The 20811-nt window shown below is 41.3% G+C and overlaps 2 protein-coding genes across 2 annotated transcripts in view; one reads left to right on the top strand and one right to left on the bottom strand.

Annotated features, from left to right (window-relative positions):
- The window catches only part of GPR39 (G protein-coupled receptor 39), a 227325-nt gene extending 210786 nt beyond the window's left edge, over window positions 1-16539 (top strand). The window contains exon 3 of the mRNA XM_028101231.2: window positions 16149-16539. The gene's annotated coding sequence lies outside the window, so the exon portion shown is untranslated. The remainder of the gene's footprint in view (window positions 1-16148) is intronic.
- The window catches only part of LYPD1 (LY6/PLAUR domain containing 1), a 50285-nt gene that overhangs the window by 12270 nt on the left and 17204 nt on the right, over window positions 1-20811 (bottom strand). The gene's annotated exons all lie outside the window — the stretch shown is intronic.

The raw sequence follows: 20811 nt of genomic DNA, 5'->3' as shown, positions 1-20811 counted from the left end.
GGGGAAAGAGAACCGTGTGCACTGTTGGCGGGAGTGTAAACAGGTGCAGCCATTACAGAAAGTAGTATGGAGTTTCCTCAAAAAATTAAAGACAGAAGTACCATATGATTCAGCAATTCTACTTTTAGGTCTTTTTCAGAAGAAAACAAAAACACTATTTTTAATAGATATATGCGTCCCTATGTTAATTATAGGGTTATTTACAATAATTAAGATATGGAAACACCCTAAGTGTCCATCAATCAAATGAGTGGATAAAGAAAATGTGACATGTATACAATAGAGTATTATTCAGCCATAAAAAAAGAACAAAGTCTTGCCATTTGTGACAACATGGATGGACCTTCAGGGCATTATGCTAAGTGAAAGAAGTCAGAGAAAGAAAAATACCGTATGATCTTACTTATTATATATGGAATCTAAAAACAAAAACAAAAGAAAACCAAAGTCAAGAGATACAGGGAACAGATTAATGGCTGCCAGAGATGGGATGTGGTAGATGGGTAAAATGGCTGAAGGGAGTCAAAAGGTATAAACTTCCAGTTACAAAATAAATAAGGGGATATAATGTACGGCATGGCAACTAGTTAATAATACTCTATTGTCTATATGATAGTTGCTGAGAGACTGCATCTTCAAAGTTCTCATCTCAAGAAGAAAAATTCCCTAACTATGTATGGTGACACATGTTCACTAGACTTACTACTGTGGTGATCATTTCATAATAGACAAATATCGAATCTTTATGTTGTCCACCTGAAACTATATCTTATATGTAAATTATACCTTAATAAAAATATATGTAAATTATGCCTTAATAAAAAGTAAAAATAATTTTAAAAATAATTTTAATTTTAAAAAACCCTGAAAAAAAATAATGCTGGAAGTTACAAAGAGATGTGCCATCAGAACCACAATCTGCACTTTTGCTGATACCCTCACACCTTTAGTCAGAAACAATTTATCTTTGTAAGGGAAGTGTATGTGTGTGTAAGGAGGGGGTTTGTGCAGATCTGTGGTCAGGTGCAACCCCTTAAGAAAGTGGCTCATGAATAGACGTCACAAAAAAGACTTTATGAAGGGAAAAGTTGTAAACTCAACCCCTAAAAAAAAGGGTATTCACTGTACTAAGTTGGGGGGGGGTAGAGAACAAGTCTGATGCTAGAGAGATGTGTCAATTGATTGGCTGGCTACTCTGGGCCAGGGCACCTTGAGGATGTCCAGGAGTAATGAGAGTGCCAGAATGATCCCCACATGAGCCATGAGGCTCAGGGCAGCTGTCCTGCTCATAGACCACTGTGAGCCTCCCAAGGGGGAGTCTAAGTCCTGGAGACTAGAGCTACAGATACTGTGGATGAGATTAGAGGTGATTAAAAAGATTTCTAACAAGATGAAAGGACATTTGGACCTAACAGACATCAAAAGTAAGTGATGGGCAACCAGCTGGTGTCAGGGTGTTATGGCCCTGGCTTTGGAGATATTCAAAAAGAACAAAGAAAAAATGCTCTAATATTCAACTGCTGGCAGAGGTAGAGGAAGAATGAAGGTATTACACTAGTGGGAATGGGCAAAGTCAAGATTAAAAAGGACTTTGAGAAAACAGAAAGGCATTTTACTCATATATTTGTAATCAAAGTGGTAGAAATGTCCAGTAAAACTGCCTTTGAGAGCCAGGTGATAGGAGTGAGGGTTGAGGCTGGGACAGAAACCTGATGGTTTAAAATGTGCAAAGAAGTGAAACCTCAGAGACTCAGAGAAAAAAGAGGCTTCCAGTTCCATTCTAGGCTCTACAGCAGGGAGGATGGGAATGGGGAGGAGGGCCAGGGACAAACAGGCAGTGGTCACAGGGAATGCTGAGAATTTCCCTACAACGAGTAGGTGACTGAACACCACACAAACAGCTATAGGGTTTTATGAAAATGCCCCTGAGTTTAGACATGAGGAAGTCAGGGTGGCATGTGATGGGAGAACTGGTTAAGAAAACCACAGGAGAAATTCTGAAGAAGAAAGGGGTGGGCCACACATACAATAAGACGTAGGCTAAAAGGAAAAAGGTAGGTTGCTAAGTGTGGAGGGCCAGATTAGAGCTTAGAACTATTTACCAGTTCCATCACTCACAGCTTATCTGGATAAATTCCAAGTGGATCTAATATTTAAATGTTGAAAACAATCGTAAAAGTACTAAAAAACACTGTGGGACCTGGAAGATTTATCATTTAAGAATAGTGAAGGCTATTCTATGATGCACACTCAGAAGCCATTAAAGAGACTAATAAATTAGACTATACAAAAATTTTTTAAAAATCACAGAGTTAGAACACAAACACTCCTAAAATTTGAATGGAATCACAGAAGACCCCCGGATAGCCAAAGCAACCTTGACAAAGAAAAGAAAAGCTGGAGGCATCACTGTTCCAGACTTCAAGTTATATTACAAACCTGTAGTGATCAAAACAATATGGTACTGGAGGGCGGAGCAAGATGGCGGAGGAGTAGGAGACCTGGATTTCATCTGGTCTCAGGAATTCAGCTGGATAGGGATCAAACCATTCTGAACACCTACAAACTCAACAGGAGATCAAAGAAAAGAATAGCAAAAACTTTCTGAACAGAAAAGCGACCACTTACTAGAAGGTAGGACGTGAGGAGAAGTGAATCCGAGGCGATATTCAGGAGGATAGATGGCGGGGAAGGGGGCCTCCGTCGGCCGCTTCTGGCAAGTGATAGAGCCGCAGAGCACAAAATCGGAACTTTTAGAAGCCGGCTCCACTGAGGGATGTCGCTCCAGTGGCTAAGCGGGGGGTGGAACCCTCGCAGGACAGTGTGGTCTCAGGACCCTCGGGGTCACAGAAAGACCGGGGTGCCTGAGTGCAGCAGAGTTCCCAGGTAGCGGAGCGGGAAAGCCAGCTGCAGAGACGGAGCCGAGGCGCGGGCTCGCAGCTCGGGGTTGCCATAAACCGTTATCCGCGGGACAGCTGGGCCACTGCTCCTCCAGCAGGGACCCAACAGGCGGCAAAAACGGGGAGACTCCCCTTCCTCCCCCGGAAGGAGCGGCGCGGGAGCGCACTGCAGGGATCTACTGGGTTTGGAGACTCCACACTGGGTCAGGTGCCAGAGATAGAAACACTTGGTCACAGGCCAGGTGAGCAAGGAGTGCGGCCGGAGACCGGGGAGATGGGAGTTGACCGACTGCTTTTCTCTGGGGGCGCACTGAGGAGCGGGGCCCCGAGTTCTCGGCTCCTCCGGGGCAGAGATTGGGAGGTTGCCATTTTCACTCTCGTCCTCCAAAGCCATATGGAAAGCTTGCGGGGAACAAAAGCTCCCAGAGCCCAGAGCAAACCTGAGCAGCCCAGAGCAAACCCGAGCAGATTGTTTAGCCCGGACTCACAAGGGCGGGGCAATTCCGCCTCCGGCAAAGACATTTGGGAACCATGGCAACAGGCCCCTCCCCCAGAAGATCAGCAAGAACAGCCAGCCAAGACCAAGTTTACCGATTATGGAGAACGGGAGAACTCCAGTGCTAGGAGAATACTGCATGTAGAATCCATGGCTTTTTTACCATGATGCTTTAGTCTTTCAAAGTTAATTTTTTTTTATTTTTTATTTTTTGAATTTTTCTTTTTCCCTTTTTAACCAACATCTCACCAATCCCCTTTTTAAAAAAACATTTTTAGGACACCTGGGGGGCTCAGTTGGTTAAGCGACTGCCTTCGGCTCAGGTCATGATCCTGGAGTTCCGGGATCGAGTCCCGCGTCGGGCTCCTTGCTCAGCAGGGAGTCAGCTTCTCTCTCTGACCCTCTTCTCTTTCGTGTTCTCTATCTCTCATTCTCTCTCTCTCTCAAATAAATAAATATTTAAAAAATAAAAAAAATTTTTATTCTTCATTTGTAGAGTCAAATTCTATCCCTTCATAATAGTTACCCTTAATTTTGGCATATATATATATATAAGTTCTTCTCTCTTTAAAATTCTGAGATACAGTTTCTTCTAACAGATCAAGATATAACCGAAATCTTCGGTGTATGGCTTTGTTCTAGTTTCCTGCCTGATCACATTCTCTCCCCTTTTCTTTTCTTTCTTTTTTTAAATCCTCTTCCTTCTTTTTTCAAACTTATCAATTCCTTTTATAAAATTTTTTATAATTTTCATCTTTACAGTTATGTTCCATGCCTCCATCGTATCAACCCTTATTTTTGTACATATATTTTTCTTTTTTTAAAATTTTGGGAGGCACTTTCTTCTAACAGACCAAAATACACCCAGAATCTAGTGTGTGGCACTGATTTATGCACCAGCCTGATCATATATGATCATATTGGTTTTTTTTTTTGTTTTGTTCTGTTTTTGTTTTTATCTTTTTATTTATTTTTTCTTTCTCTTACCTCTTTCTTTCCCTTTCTTTTCCCCTGGTTTCAGGTCTTTTCTGATTTGTTTACAGTATATTTTCTGGGGACGTCGTAACCCTGTTAGCATTTTGTTCTCTCATTCATCTATTCTTCTCTGGACAAAATGACAAGATGGAAAAAATCACCTCAACAAAAAGAACAAGAGGTAGTACCATCTGCCAGGGACCTACTCAATACGGACATTAGTACGATGTCAGACCTAGAGTTCAGAATGATTTTAAAGATACTAGCTGGGCTTGAAAAAAGCATGGAAGTTATTAGAGAAACCCTTTCTGAAGAAATAAAAGAACTAAAATCTAACCAAGTTGAAATCAAAAAGGCTATTAATGAGGTGCAATCAAAAATGGGTGCACTAACTGCAAGGATAAATGAGGCCAAAGAGAGAATCAGTGATACAGAAGACCAAAAGATGGAAAATAAAGAAGCTGAGAAAAAGAGAGATAAACAACAACTGGATCACGAGGGCAGAATTTGAGAGATAAGCGATACCATAAGACGAAACAACATTAAAATAATTGGGATCCCAGAAGAAGAGAGAGAGGGGCAGAAGGTATATTGGAGCAAATTATAGCAGAGAACTTCCCTAATTTGCGGAAGGAAACAGGCATCAAAATCCAGGAGGCACAGAGAACCCCTCTCAAAATCAATAAAAATAGGTCAACACCCCGACATCTAATAGTAAAAGTTACGAGTCTCAGAGACAAAGAGAAAAACCTGAAAGAGCTCGGGACAGAGATATGTAACCTACAATGGTAGAAACATTAGACTGGCAACAGACCTATCCACAGAGACCTGGAAGGCTAGAAAGGACTGGCATGATATCTTCAGAGCACTAAATGAGAAAAATATGCAGCCAAGAATACTATATCCAGCTAGACTGTCACTGAAAGTAGAAGGAGAGATAAAAAGCTTCCAGGACAAACAAAAACTAAAGGAATTTGCAAACACGAAACCAGCCCTCCAAGAAATATTGAAAGGGGTCCTCTAAGCAAAGAGAGAGCCTAAAAGCAACACAGAGCAGAAAGGAACACAGACAATATACAGTCACAGTCACCTTACAGGCAATAATACAATGGCACTAAATTCATATCTTTCAATAGTTACCCGGAATGTAAATGGGCTAAATGCCCCAATCAAAAGACACAGGCTATCAGATTGGATTAAAAAACAAGACCCATCGATATACTGTCTGCAAGAGACTCATTTTAGACCCAAAGACACCCCCAGATTGAAAGTGAGGGGGTGGAAAACCATTTACCGTGCTAATGGACGCCAAAAGAAAGCTGGGGTGGCAATCCTTATATCAGACAAATTAGATTTTAAACCAAAGACTGTAATAAGAGATGAGTAAGGACACTATATCCTACTTAAAGGGTCTATGCAACAAGAAGATCTAACAATTGTAAATATCTATGCCCCTAACATGGGAGCAGCCAGTTATATAAGGCAATCAATAACAAAAGCAAAGAAACACATCGACAACAACACAATAATAGTGGCGGACCTTAACACCCCCCTGACTGAAATAGACAGATCATCTAAGCAAAAGATCAACAAGGAAATAAAGTCTTTAAATGACACACTGGACCAAATGGACTTCACAGACATATTCAGAACATTCCATCCCAAAGCAACGGAATACACATTCTTCTCTAGTGCCCATGGAACATTCTCCAGAATAGATCACATCCTAGGTCACAAATCAGGTCTTAACTGGTACCAAAACATTGGGAGCATTCCCTGCATATTTTCAGACCACAATGCTTTGACACTAGAACTCAATCATAAGAGGAAGGTCGGAAAGAACTCAAATACATGGAGGCTAAAGAGCATCCTACTAAAGAATGAATGGGTCAACCAGGAAATTAAAGAAGAATTAAAAAAAATTCATGGAAACCAATGAAAATGAAAACACAACTGTTCAAAATCGTTGGGATGCAGCAAAGGCAGTCCTAAAAGGAAAGTATATAGCAATACAAGCCTTTCTCAAGAAACAAGAAAGGTCTCAAATACACAACCTAACCCTACACCTAAAGGAGCTAGAGAAAAAACAGCAAATAAAGCCTAGACCCAGCAGGAGAAGAGAAATAATAAAGATCAGAGCAGAAATCAATGAAATAGAAACCAAAAGAACAGTAGAACAGATCCATGAAATTAGGAGTTGGTTGTTTGAAAGAATTAAGAAGACTGATAAATCCCTGGCCAGACTTATCAAAAAGAAAACAGAAATGACCCAAATCAACAAAATCATGAAAGAGGAGAGATCACAACCAACACCAAAGAAATACAAACAATTATAAGAACATATTATGAGCAACTCTACGCCAGCAAATTAGATAACCTGGTGAAATGGATGCATTCCTAGAAATGTATCAACTACCAAGAGTGAACCAGGAAGAAATAGAAAACTCGAACAGACCTATAACCCCTAAGGAAATTGAAGCAGTCATCAAAAATCTCCCAACAAACAAAAGCCCAGGGCCAGATGGCTTCCCAGGGGAATTCTACCAAACGTTTCAAGAAGAATTAATACCTATTCTTCTGAAACTGTTCCAAAAAATAGAAATGAAAGGAAAACTTCCAAACTCGTTTTATGAGGCCACCATTACCTTGATCCTCCAAACCAGACAAAGACGCCATCAAAAAGGAAAATTGCAGACCAATATCCTTGATGAACACGGATGCAAAAATTCTCACCAACATACTAGCCAATAGGATCCAATAATACATTAAAAGGATTCTTCACCACGACCAAGTGGGATTTATCCCCAGGCTGCAAGGGTGGTTCAACATCCACAAATCAATCAACGTGATACAATAGATTAAGAAAAGAAAGAACAAGAATCATATGATCCTCTCAACAGATGCAGAAAAGCATTTGTCAAGGTACAGCATCCTTTCTTGATCAAAACTCTTCAGAGTATAGGGATAGAGCGTACATACCTCAATATCATAAAAGCCATCTATGAAAAACCTACAGCGAATATCATTCTCAATGGGGAAAAACTGAGAGCTTTCCCCCTGAGGTCAGGAACGCGGCAGGGATGTCCACTCTCACCACTGCTATTCAACATAGTATTAGAAGTCCTAGCCACAGCAATCAGACAACAAAAAGAAATCAAAGGCATCCAAATCGGCAAAGAAGTTAAACTCTCACTGTTTGCAGATGATACGAAACTTTATGTGGAAAACCCAAAAGACTCCACCCCAAAACTGCTAGAACTCATACAGGAATTCAGGAAAGTGGCAGGATATAAAATCAATGCACAGAAATCAATGGCAATCCTATACACCAACAACAAGACAGAAGAGAGAGAAATTAAGGAGTCGATCCCATTTACAATTGTACCCAAAACCATAATATACCTAGGAATAAATCTAACCAAAGAGGCAAAGGATCTATACTCAGAAAACTATAAAATACTCATGAAACAAATTGACACAAAGAAATGGAAAAACGTTCCATGCTCATGGATTGGAAGAACAAATATTGTGAAGATGTCAATGCTACCTAGAGCAATCTACACATTCAATGCAATCCCCACCAAAATACCATCCACTTTTTTCAAAGAAATGGAACAAATAATCCTAAAATTTGTATGGAACCAGAAAAGACCCCGAATAGCCAGAGGAATGTTGAAAAAGAAAAGCAAAGCTGGTGGCATCACAATTCTGGACTTCCAGCTCTATTACAAAGCTGTCATCATGAAGACAGTATGCTACCGGCACAAAAACAGACACATAGATCAATGGAACAGAGTAGAGAGCTCAGAAATGGACCCTCAACTCTATGGTCAACTAATCTTTGACAAAGCAAGAAAGAATGTCCAGTGGAAAAAAGACAGTCTCTTCTACAAATGGTGTTGGGAAAATTGGACAGCCACCTGCAGAAGAATGAAACCGGACCATTTCCTTACACCACACACAAAAATAGATTCCAAATGGTTGAAAGACCTAAACGTGAGACAGGAGTCCATCAAAATCCTAAAGGAGAACACAGGCAGCAACCTCTTCGAACTCAGCCGCAGCAACTTCTTCCTAGAAACATCGCCAAAGGCAAGGGAAGCAAGGGCAAAAATGAACTATTGGGATTTCATCAAGATAAAAAGCTTTTGCACAGCAAAAGAAACAGTCCACAAAACCAAAAGACAACCGACAGAATGGGAGAAGATATTTGCAAAGGACATATCAGATAAAGGGCTACTATCCAAAATCTATAAAGAACTTACCAACTCAACACCCAAAGAACAAATAATCCAATCAAGAAATGGGAGAAAACATGAACAGACATTTTTCCAAAGAAGACATCCAAATGGCCAACAGACACATGAAAAAGTGCTCAACATCTCTCGGCATCCGGGAAATCCAAATCAAAACCTCAATGAGATACCACCTCCCACCAGTCAGAATGGCTAAAATTAACAGGTTAGGAAATGACAGATGTTGGTGGGGATGCGGAGAAAGGGGAACCCTCCTACACTGTTGGTGGGAATTCATGCTGGTGCAACCACTCTGGAAAACAGTATGGACGTTCCTCAAACAGTTGAAAAAAGAGCTACCATACGATCCAGCAATTGCACTACTGGGTATTTACCCCAAAGATACAAATGTAGGGATCCGAACGGGTACATGCAGCCCGATGTTTATAGCAGCAATGTCCACAATAGCCAAACTGTGGAAAGAGCCAAGATGTCCCTCGACAGATGAATGGTTAAAGAAGAGGTGGTGTATATATATATATATATATATTATATATAATATACACACACACACACACACACACAATGGAATAGTATGCAGCCATCAAAAGGAATGAGGTCTTGCCATTTGCAAGGACGTGGATGGAACTGGAGGGTGTTATGCTGAGTGAAATAAGTCAATCAGAGAAAAACATGTATCATAGGACCTCACTGATATGAGGAATTCTTAATCTCAAGAAACAAACTGTGAGTGTTGCTGGAGTGGTGGGGGGTGGGAGGGATGGGGTGGCTGGGTGATAGACATTGGGGAGGGTAGGTGCTATGGTGAACGCTTTGAATTGTGCAAGACTGTTGAATCACAGATCTGTACCTCTGAAACAAATAATGCAATATATGTTAAGAAAAAAAAAAAAGAAGAAGATAGCAGGAGGGGAAGAATTAAGGGGGGGAAACTGGAAGGGGAGATGAGCCATGAGAGGCAATGGACTCTGAAAAACAAACTGAGGGTTCTAGAGGGGAGGGGGTGGGGGGATGGGTTAGCCTGGTGATGGGTATTAAAGAGGGCATGTTCTGCATGGAGCACTGGGTGTTATGCACAAACATTGAATTATGGAACACTACATCACAAACTAATGATGTAATGTATGGTGATTAACATAACAATAAAGAAATTTAAAGAAGAAAAAAACCAATATGGTACTGGCACAAAAACAGACATAAAGATCAATGGAACAGAAGAGAAAACCCAGAAATGAACCCACAACTATATGATGAATTAATCTTTGATAAAGCAGGAAGGAACATCCAATGGGAAAAAGACAGTCTCTTCAACAAATGGTGTTGGGAAAACTGGACAGCCACATGGAAAAGAGTGGAACTGGACTACTTTCTTACACCATGCACAAAAATGAATTAAAAATGGATGAAAGACCTAAATTTGAGACCTGAAACCATAAAAATCCTAGGGGAAAACACAGGCAGTAATCTCTTTGATATTTGCCATAACAACTTCTTTCTATGTATGTCTCTAGAGCCAAGGGAAACGAAAGCAAAAATAAACTATTGATGGGGCACCTGGGTGGCTCGGTCGTTCGGCATCTGCCTTCGGCTCAGGTTGTGATCCCAGGGTCCTGGGATCGAGCCCCGCATCGGGCTCCCTGCTCAGCGGGGAGTCTGCTTCTCCCTCTCCCTCTCCCCCTGCTTGTGTTCTCTCTGTGAAAATTAAAATCTTAAAAAAACAAAAAACAAAACACTATTGGGACTTCATCAAAGTCAAAAGCTTTTGCACAGTGTGCTGTGTGGGTGGCTCAGTTGGTTAAGCATCTGACTTCAGCTCAGGTCATGAACACGGGGTCCTAGGATTGAGCCCTGTGTTGGGCTCCCCACTCAGTGGGGAGTCTGCTTGTCCCTCCCCCAACTCATGTTCTCTCTCTTTCTCTCAAATAAATAAAATCTGAAAAAAAAAAAAAAGCTTTTGCATAGTGAAAGAAATAATCAACCAAACTGGCAACCTACAGAATGGGAGAAGATATTTGGAAATGACATATCTGATAAAGGGTTAGTATTTAAAAGAACTTATAAAACTCAACACCCAAAAAACAAATAATCTAATGAGAAAGTGGGCAGAAGACATGAATAGGCACTTTTCCAAAGAAGACATCCAGATGGCCAATAGATACAGGAAAAGATGCTCAACATCACTGATCAAGGAAATACAAATCAAAATTACAATGAGATATAACTTCCCATCAGTCAAAATGGCTAAAACTAACAATAGAAGAAACTGGTGCTGGCAAGAATGTAGAGAAAGGGGAACCCTCTTATACTGTTGGTGGGAATGCAAACTGGTGCAGCCACTCTAGAAAACAGTATGGAGGTTCCTCAAAAAGTTGAAAAGAGAACTATCCTATGATCCAGCAACTGTACTGCTAGGTATTTACACAAAGGATACAAAAATACTGATTCAAAGGGGTACATTAACCCTGATGTTTACAGTAGCATTATCAATAGCTAAATTATGGAAACAGCCCCAGTGTCCCATCGAGTGATGAATGAATAAAAAAAGATGTATGTGTGTATACACACACAATAGACTACTACTCAGCCATAAAAAAGAATGAAATCTTACCACTTACAACCATGTGGATGGAGCTAGAGAATATCATGCTAAGCAAAATAAGTCAGTCAGATAAAGACAAATACCATATGATTTCACACATGTGGAATTTAAGAAACAAAAACAAATAAGCAAAGGGGTTAAAAAGAGAGGATGGCAAACCAAGAAACAGACTTTTAACTATAGAGAACAAACTGGTGGGTTACCGGGGGGGGGGATGGGTTGAATAGGTGATGGAGATTAAGGAGTACACTTGTGATGAGCACCGGGTGTTGTATGAAAGAGTTACATCACTATATTGTACATCTGAAACTAATATTACACTGTATGTTAACTAACTGGAATTTAAATAAAAAATTAAAAATACAAAAAAATAAAAAGCAAATTTAAAAAATTTTAAAAAGAAAATAGCATCAGTGAGCAAAGCCTCTGAAGATTTAAAATAGTCTGAAATCCATGATAGCAAAGATAGCAGGTTTCCGTCATCGATAAATGTATAGCAAAGGTATGGGAAGATAAACTGATGGCAGCAGAGGTAAACTACAGAAAATTTATTCTTATAGGACAGTTAACATTATTCCATTTTACAAAAAGCATCAAAGTGATATTTTACGTTCTAGGAAAGTCCATAAGACACTACTTTTGTCTCTTAAAATATACAGCTATATAAGTTGTTTCTTTGTCATTATTATTTTTATTTCTGTCTATAAATAGAATGCTTGTATTCAAAAGAGTGCTATCAATACGGAACAGGGAAAATAAAACTCTTGCTTTGGAAAAAAAATCTGTCTAATAAAATCACTAAGTACAAAGACAAGTGAAATATTGGGGAAATAATTATAACTCAAATCAGAAAGAGCAAATTTTCTTAATATGTAAAATGGTCCTAGAAATCAGTAGAGAATAAATAACAGCCCATTAGAACAATGTGAAAAGCAAATCAACAGTTTACAGAAAAGGGAATAAAATGAATTTTGAAGTGATGAAGAGAGATTCACTCTCATTCAATAAAAAGAAATACAAATTAAAGCTGCATTGAGATACCACTGTTATTTATCACTTGGGCAAGGATCAAAAGTTTTTCAGCACTGTATTTGTTAGTCTTGGGAAACAGTTTCCCTTTCCCATATTGTGAATTAAGAGAGTAAATAGGTATAAATGCCATGAAGGCGATACTGCAGTATCTATCAGTACTATAAAATTTGATCCAGCAATTCCACTTTTATGATTTTAAAGCACATACATATAAAAACACATGCAAAATGACATACATACAAGGTTATTAATCTCAGAGCAGTTTGCAGCAGCAAAAAATGGACAATCACACTATCCATCACCAGGGAACTGGTAAATACCAGTGGCTCTTCCACACGATGGAATGCTATGCAGCTGTAAAAGGAGGAGGAATAAGCTTCCAGATATTTTGTTAAAAAAATGAAACAATAAAACATGATATAAGAGTAAATATTAAAAGTTCTCATCACAAGAAAAAATTGTAACTGTGTGTGGTGATGGATGTTAACTAGACTTACTGTGGTGATCATTTTGCAATATATACAAATATCAAATCAGGTTGTATACCTGACACTAATATAATGTTAATGTCAATTATACCTCAATAATAAAAAAGTAATCCTCAACAAAATATTAGCAAACCAAATTCAATACATTAAAAGGATCATACACCATGATCAAGTGGGATTTACTCCAGAGATGCAAAATGGTTTAACATTCACACATCAGTCAATGTGATACGCCATGGGAACAAAATGAAGGATAAAAATCATATGATCATCTTAATAGATGCAGAAAAATCTTTTGACAAAATTCAATATCCATTTATGATAAAAACTCTCAACAAAGTGGGTATAGAGGGAACATACCTCAACATAACAAAAGCCATATACGACAAGCTCGCATTTCACATCATACTCAGTGGTGAAAACCTGAAAGCTTTTCCTCTAAGATCAGGGAAAGACAAAGATGCCCACTCTCGCCATTTTTATTTAACACAGTATTGAACTGCTTCTTGGCCTTTTGGCTAAGATCAAGTGTGACACAGTATTGAAAACCCTAGCCAGAGTAATTAGGCAAGAAAACTAAATAAGAGGCCACTAAATTGGAAAACAAAACAACACCTGTCACTATTTGCAGATGACATGGTATTATATATAGCAAACCCTAAAGACTGTACCAAAAATCTGTTAGGACTAATAAATGAATTCAGAAAAGCTGCAGGATACAAACTCAATATACAAAAATCTGTTGCACTTCTATACACTAATAACAAACTAGAAGAAAGAGAAATTAGGAAATCAATCCCATTTACAAATGCATCAGAAAGAATAAAATAGCTAGGAATAAATTTAACAAAAAAGGTAGAAGACCTGTGCAGTGAAAACTTTAAGACATTGAAAGAAAATGAAGGAACAAATGAATAGACAGATATTTCATGCTCATAGATTAGGAAAATATAGTTGATGTCCATACTACCTAAAGCAATCTACAGATTCAATGTAATCCCTATCAAAATTCTTGTGGCATTGATTACAGCAATAGAACCACCAACCAAAAATCTGTATGAAATCACAAGAGTCCGAAAAAAAACAAAAGAATCTTGAGAAAGGACAAAGCTGGAAGCAAAAGACTTCCAAATTCAAATTATATTACAAAGGTATAGGAATCAAAACTGTGTGGTATTGGCATAAAAACAGACATACAGATCAACAGAAAAGAGTAGACAGCCCAGAAATAAACCTATGTGTATATGGTCAATTCATTTCTGACAAAGGAACCAAAAATTACCATGGGGAAAGGACAGTCTCTTCAGTAAATAGTGTTGGGAAAACTGGATAGCCACATGCAAAAGAATAAAACTGGACCACTATTTTACATCATCCAGAGATATTAACTCAAATATATTAAAGACCTGAATGGAACAAATGACGAAATTCCTAGAAGAAAACTAGGCAGTAAGCTCCTTGACATCAATCTTGGTAACGATTTTTTTTAGATCTGACTCCCAAAGCAAACATAGCAAATGCAAAAACAGACAAGTGGGACTACATCAGGCCAGAAACTTCTGGACAGCAAGGGAAACCATCAACAAAATGAAAAGACAACCTAAAGAATGGGAGAAAATATTTGCAAATCATATATCTGAGATTAATATCCAAAACATATAAAGAACTCCTATAACTCAAAGGCAAAAAACCAGAACAAAAACAGTTCTATTAAAAAAGGGCCGATGACCTGAATAGTCTTCCAAAGAAGATCTGCAGATGGCCAACAGGTACATGAAAAGATGTTCAGCATCACTGATCATCAGGGAAATGCACATCAAAACCATAATGAGGTATCCCCTCTTACCTGTAGGGATGGTTATTACTAGAAAGACAAGAGATAACAATTGTTGGTGAGGATATGGAGAAAAGGGAACCCTTGTGCCCTATCAGTGGGAATGCAAGCTGGTGCAGCCACTATGGAAAACAGTATGGAGGGTCCTCAAAAAATTAAAAATAGAACTACCATATAACCCAGCAATTCCACTTCTGGGTATTTATCCAAAGAGAATGAAAGCATTAATTTGAAAAGATATATGCATCTCCATGTTTACTGCAGTACTATTTACAGCAGACAAGACAGGAAAACAACCTAAGTGTCTACTGATGAATGAATAAGGAAGATGTGATGTGGTACACAAACACTAGAATACTATTCTGCCATAAAAAGAATGAAACCTTGCCATTTGTATCAACATAGAACTTGAGGCAATTATGCTAAATGAAGTAAGTCAGAAAAAGACAAATACCGTATGATCTTACTTATATGTGGAATTTTAAAACAGCACCAAACCAAGCTCATAGATACAGGGAACAGATTGGTAGTTGCCAGAAGTGGGGTGTGGGGGTGGGCAGAATGAGTGAAGGGAGTCAAAAGCTACAAACTTCCAGTTATAAACTAATTAAGTCCTGGGGCTGAAATGTACAGCATGGGGACTGCAATAATGCTGTATTGCATATCTGAAAGTTGCTAAGGGAGTAGATCTTAAAATTCTTCATCACAAGGAAAACATTGTGTGTAACAGTATGATGATGGATGTTAACTAGGCATTGTGATGATCATTTCACAATATATACAACTATCAAGAAAGGAAACATAGTATAAGCAGTTCTTTTTTTTTTTTTAAACTATTTAACAAATGAGTCCATGGTTCTTACTATATTCCAGATAGAGTTTTAAGAGTTCTACAGATACTAAGTTATTTAATCTTTATTAAAACCCTAGCAATAACCGTCATTTTGCAGATGGGGAAACTGAGGCAGGAGAGGTTAAATAATTTGCGTGGGGGCCATGCAGGGCATTAGAAGGTAGAGCTGGGATCAGAACTCAGGAAACCTGGCTTTAGATCTCTGCTCTTAAGCACCGTGTGAGATTGCTTACCAGGGGGCAAAAATGGCAAAAATTAAACACACACATATATATTTTGCATATATACTCAGATTTCTGGAAGAAGACACAGGAAAGAGACAATACTGGTGGTCTCTGGTGCTTGCTTTGGCAGCACATTTACTGATATTGGTTGTCTCTGGGGAGGGGTACCGGGTGGCCACAGGATAGGGGTGAAAAAAACTCCCTGTAGAGCTGGTTTTTATCATTTGAAATCAGAACACTGCAAACGAAGCACTTTTTTTTTTTTTTAACCTTCTAAAATAAACAACATCCCCAAAGACTCATTTTATTAGATGCCTTCCCTTTCAGAGTCTGGCTCAAAGCCCTTCCCGGCTGTGTCCACCAGAGGGCTCCTGAGAATAAACACACCCTCAAGAAAAGCATCATGGAGACCTGGCTTCAAACCCAAATCTCAGGGTCACTGGGCAGGGGTACTCATGTCTATCCTTCTTTCCATTTTCCCTTGAACCCAGTCTCCAGGAGCTTGGATCTGGGCCCAAGAGAGAAGATACTGCAAGCAAACTGGAACGTGCCCTCCCGTGGTTGCTGGTGGAGTAGAAATTGGCAGAACGACCACGTGGAAGGACCTATACTAATTTGAAATGTACAAATCCATCAGTTCCACTTCTCAGTTTCCACTCTTCTAAACAAAACACACGTTCTCACCCTCAACTGGAAAAGGGGGCATTTATACTATGGGATATTAAATAGCAGTTGAAAGGCACGTGCACAGGACACCTGGGTGGCTCAGGCGGTTAAGCATCTGCCTTCAGCTCAGGTCATGGTCTCAGGGTCCTGGGATCGAGTCCCATGGGCTCCCTGCTCCACGGGGAGCCTGCTTCTCCCTCTGCCTGCCGCTCTCCCTCTCTGACAAATAAATAAAATCTTAAAAAAAAAAAAAAAAGAAAGAAAGACACATGCAGAGTTCTCTACTCATCTGGCTCAATTTACTGATTGAATCACTCCATACACTTCTGTGGTTCTCAATAAGTAGAAAAATGAATTTCCAAATTTTATACATAGACCCTTTATGTAAGAAAAAATCCACAAAGCAATACAGTATGTGCTCTTGGGGTGCGTCTGTAGGTGTGTGTGTACAAAACGGAGTGTGTGAGTTTATGTATGGGAAAGAGAGGTCCAGATGGCCTCCGCTGAGCAGTGGTTGTCCCTTTAAGAAAGGCCTCAGTCAGGAAGCACTCGTGATTTATGATATCTGAATGTTGTACAGTGGGAATAGAGCACGTGGCACCAGGGGGACAGACGAGGGTCCACACCACTGCAGCCACCAGAAAGCCCTCCTGGGCCTTGGGGCTTCCCCGGAACCTCAGGCAGGTGCGGCCAATGGGGCCACGGCTGTGTGTGGCTTCAGCAGCATGGTGGGCAGGGTATGGTTTCCCTCCACCTTTGTGGCTGCCCTACAGCCCTCGGCAGCCACCCACTGCCAGAGAAGGCAGTGTCTAAGCAGCGGTGAGACACCTTCTGGAGACTTCCCCAAACAGCTGTCGCATGCCCCTTCCCTACTTGACTTCTCTTTTAATCACCTCCAATACCCGACATATTTTTACCACTATAGCTTTATTAATAGACGCCAGCTCCAGCAATTAGAGCAATGCCTGACTCAGAAAGGTTCAAAAAATACTGAATAAGGGGGAATGAAGAATGGGAAGGGAGAACACAGAAGAAGAAAGGATCATTTAAAGGTGGGCCCGGAGGTCCCGTGATAGTGGGTACGCTTCTGACTAGTAGCCACCAAAAGTTTATTCCTAGGCTGCTGGGGCCTGGGTAACAGAGGTTTACACGAAGCTGCAGGCCTTGGTTCCAACAGGCAGGGCTGTGAAAGGCAAAGCCTTGGTAATGGGGATTCAGACGCAGGGCTGGCAGGCTTGGCAGGGAGGTGAAGTGCTGTCCATCACACGAGGCGGGGCTAATCCCAGCATGGGCCAGCTCCCAGCCATTCCACCCTGCAGGGCCACGGAGACCTGTGCTGCCAATGCCGAGTCATTTCTCACAGTTCTGTGCTGCGGACCACAAGTGTTCTTGTGGAACACACCACCCACTATCACCAAAGTAATCGCGACACCCAGCATTTAACACTTTAATCCGCTTTAAGTCTTTGTGGGGGGGATGGCCTCCTGGGGGACTCTTGGATTTAGATGGGTGGCTATGTTGGCTTTAAAAATATCACAAATTGTTCTCCCGGAGGAACTCATTTGTATTAATCCACCTTATTTAGGATGTGAATGATAGGCATGCAGAGGAATGAAAGGCAGGTAAATAATGAGGGTTACTTCCAGGGGAATTCAGTCCACTGTAGAATTGTATCTACTCCCTGGGACCAGTGAAATTAGATTTTGGAGGGAATTATGCTTTCGAGAGTTATGCTGAAGACATAAAACGTGAGAACAAGGAAAAAGGAATTTGATCATCTGTGCCCTGCACACTGGAATTAAATGTAGAGTGGGAATGAAATGCGTCCAAACAGATGATATGAAAACATTTCAGTATCATCATGTGTCTCCCCTGTTTAACAGACTCTGGAAACGATCTTTCCAAGTGAGGGCACTTGGAAAAAGTGCCTGGCACAAAGTAGCTGCTATCCAAGTGTTTGCTGTTGCTACTATTTTTACTGTTAATCTGTCCGTGGGGCATTTTCTAATTCATACCCTTAATTCACAGAAGTAGCCACTTACTGAATTTACGCACTCCATGGTACAGCACTCAGAGGGGACAGTGACTTTAGTCATTAGTGGTCTGCTCCCACATTTAAAATGACTGGCTCCTCCCCCCTCCCCCCCCACACCTGCCTGAGGTTCGGGGAAGCCCCAAGGCCCAGGAGGGCTGTCTGGTGGCTGCAGTGGTGTGGACCCTCGTCTGTCCCCCTGGTGCCACGTACTCTATTCCCACTGTACTCCCCCCCACAGCTTTTCCCATTCTGTCTCCATTCCTCTTGGGACTGTATATGGGTCCCATTTTAGCCAACACGCTCAGTTTGCATTCAGATGAAGAAAAACCAAGGGCAGGCCAGCAGCTGGGGCAGGAGGGAGAAAGAAAGAAGTGTTAGAAGTTGATGTGGATGCTAGATGGCCCCTGTCTTCTTCTTTGCAGCAAGCACTCCATCAGGCATCGGGCTTGCTTTACAGGGTTGAATTATTGATTACACAGGGGGAAGAAGAAAGATGGTGTTTTCTCTTTGCATGAGTCTAGCTCTTTCTGCCTGCCCGGAATACAGCTGGGTCACCACAGACTGAGCCGGCAGAATAAAAGGCACCTGGAACAACTTGGCTGGACGTCAGCCCAGAAGAGGTCTGGGCTTTGCAATGCAACATCGCTGAGCGTTACAACATGGCTCCCAGGCTGGCATTCTGATCCAGAAGTCTCTAGGCTGACCTTGAGGGTGGCCCCACAGGCACAAAGACTTTTCACGCACTGAATCCCTGGTATGGTGCCACCCCTTCGGCCCAAACTCTCCATCAAGGTTCTTTCCTGCCCTTTTCACTAAGGGGCCTGTTGTTAACATGCACCCATTGTCCAGAGGGGAATCGTTCTAGACCTCCAGTAGGTGAAAACTGCACAGGCAGTGGTTCTCACGCGTCAATGTGTAGAGGATTCTGACACAGGTGGTCTCAACTTCCAAATCGCCACTTTGGCCACAGAGCGGGCACATGTAGGCTCTAAATGCACAAAACAATTTATCCAGGGGGAGAAGGCTTTCACTACCAGCAAAGATTTCGTTCAGCTTTACAGCCCGACTCCCGCTCTGCCCTGCACAGCCGAGGCTGTGACACCCCGGACAATCCACAGCCATGGAGAAGGGAGAAGCAGCGCCAGTTTCTTCTTCACTGCTTTCCACGCTTGTCCTTGACCACATCTGGTCCATTTCTACCTCCCTGTCGCGACTGATCTGTCCTAACAGCCTCGTTAGAGGACAGGCTCCCCCCGTGGGCCTGCCCTCCAAAGACCTCAACTACTGATGGTGGGAAAGTTCACAGTCAACCATTTCGCTCATGTGTGAAATGACCCTCTTAGAAGACCAAGACTTCTGGAGGTGATCAGGCCAGTGCTGATTTGAGCACTGCCCACTAGGGTGGTTTCCTCCCTTTGGCCTTATCGTATTCCACTGGGGTGGCTTTTTCCGTTCACAACCGACAGTGTATATGGTAAGTTTCTACAGAGGAGTTGGCCAACTTCTTCTGTGACAGGCTAGGTAGTAAACGGTTTGGTCTTTGAGGCCAGATAGTCTCCATCACAACTACTCGGTTCTGATATTTCATCATGGAGGATGCCAAAGACAATATGTGGCATATGGGCGTGGCTGTGTTCCTATAACATTTCCTTTACAGAAATAGGCCACATTAGTCCATTTAGGCTGTCACAATAAAATAGCCCAGATTGCATGGCCTACACAACAGAGATCTTCTCACAGTTTTGGAGGCTAGAAGGCTAAGATCAAGGTGCTGGCAAATTTAGTTTCTGGGAAGAACACTTTCTTGGCTTATAGGCAGCTGTGACCTAATGGAGCCCTTCCCATGTGTGTACAGAGGGTTCTGGTATCTCTCCTTCTCCCACGAGGAGGCCAATCCCATTGGAAGCCTTACCCTCAGGCCTGTCTAACCCCAATTATTCTCAAAGTCCCCACCTCCAACTAGAGTCACATTTAGGGTCAGGGCTTCAAGCTGTAAATTTTTTTTGGGGGGGTAGACACAGTTCAGTTCATAACATACGTATTGGGCCAGATTTGGCCCAGCAGCCATAGTTTGCTCACCTCTACTCTATTCTATCAAAATCCAGTCACCTTTACATAATGAAACCTATCCTTCCCATCTGGTCAGTCTTTCCTCTCCAGTTCTACCAGAGATGCTACCATGAGTTTGGAACATCGGCTTTTTGAAGAATGTCAGAAAGGATCTCCCTGGGTCCCGGGTGTGCCAAGGCTACTCTACCAAAGGCCTTTGCTAGTTTTAGACTCTTTGCAGAATCTCATGTCCATATTTTAAAATGCTGCTTCACTGAACAGTCTCTGTAGAAAGTCCATTCTTCAGAGCACAGACCAACCCTGCGGTGGGAGCAGCGAGCAGGGGCTATATCCTAATAGAAGACGGGCACAGCTTGAAGGCAAGAAAGGGGAAAAGGGCAAAG

The sequence above is a fragment of the Eumetopias jubatus genome, unplaced genomic scaffold (assembly GCF_037043125.1).
Source record: "Eumetopias jubatus isolate StellerSeaLion01/CBP00866 unplaced genomic scaffold, mEumJub1_p1.0 scaffold_3, whole genome shotgun sequence".
In the NCBI taxonomy this organism is placed as follows: domain Eukaryota; kingdom Metazoa; phylum Chordata; class Mammalia; order Carnivora; family Otariidae; genus Eumetopias; species Eumetopias jubatus.
The sequence above is the reverse complement of the archived record's forward strand: the minus strand, read 5'-3'. Positions and strand labels throughout refer to the sequence as shown.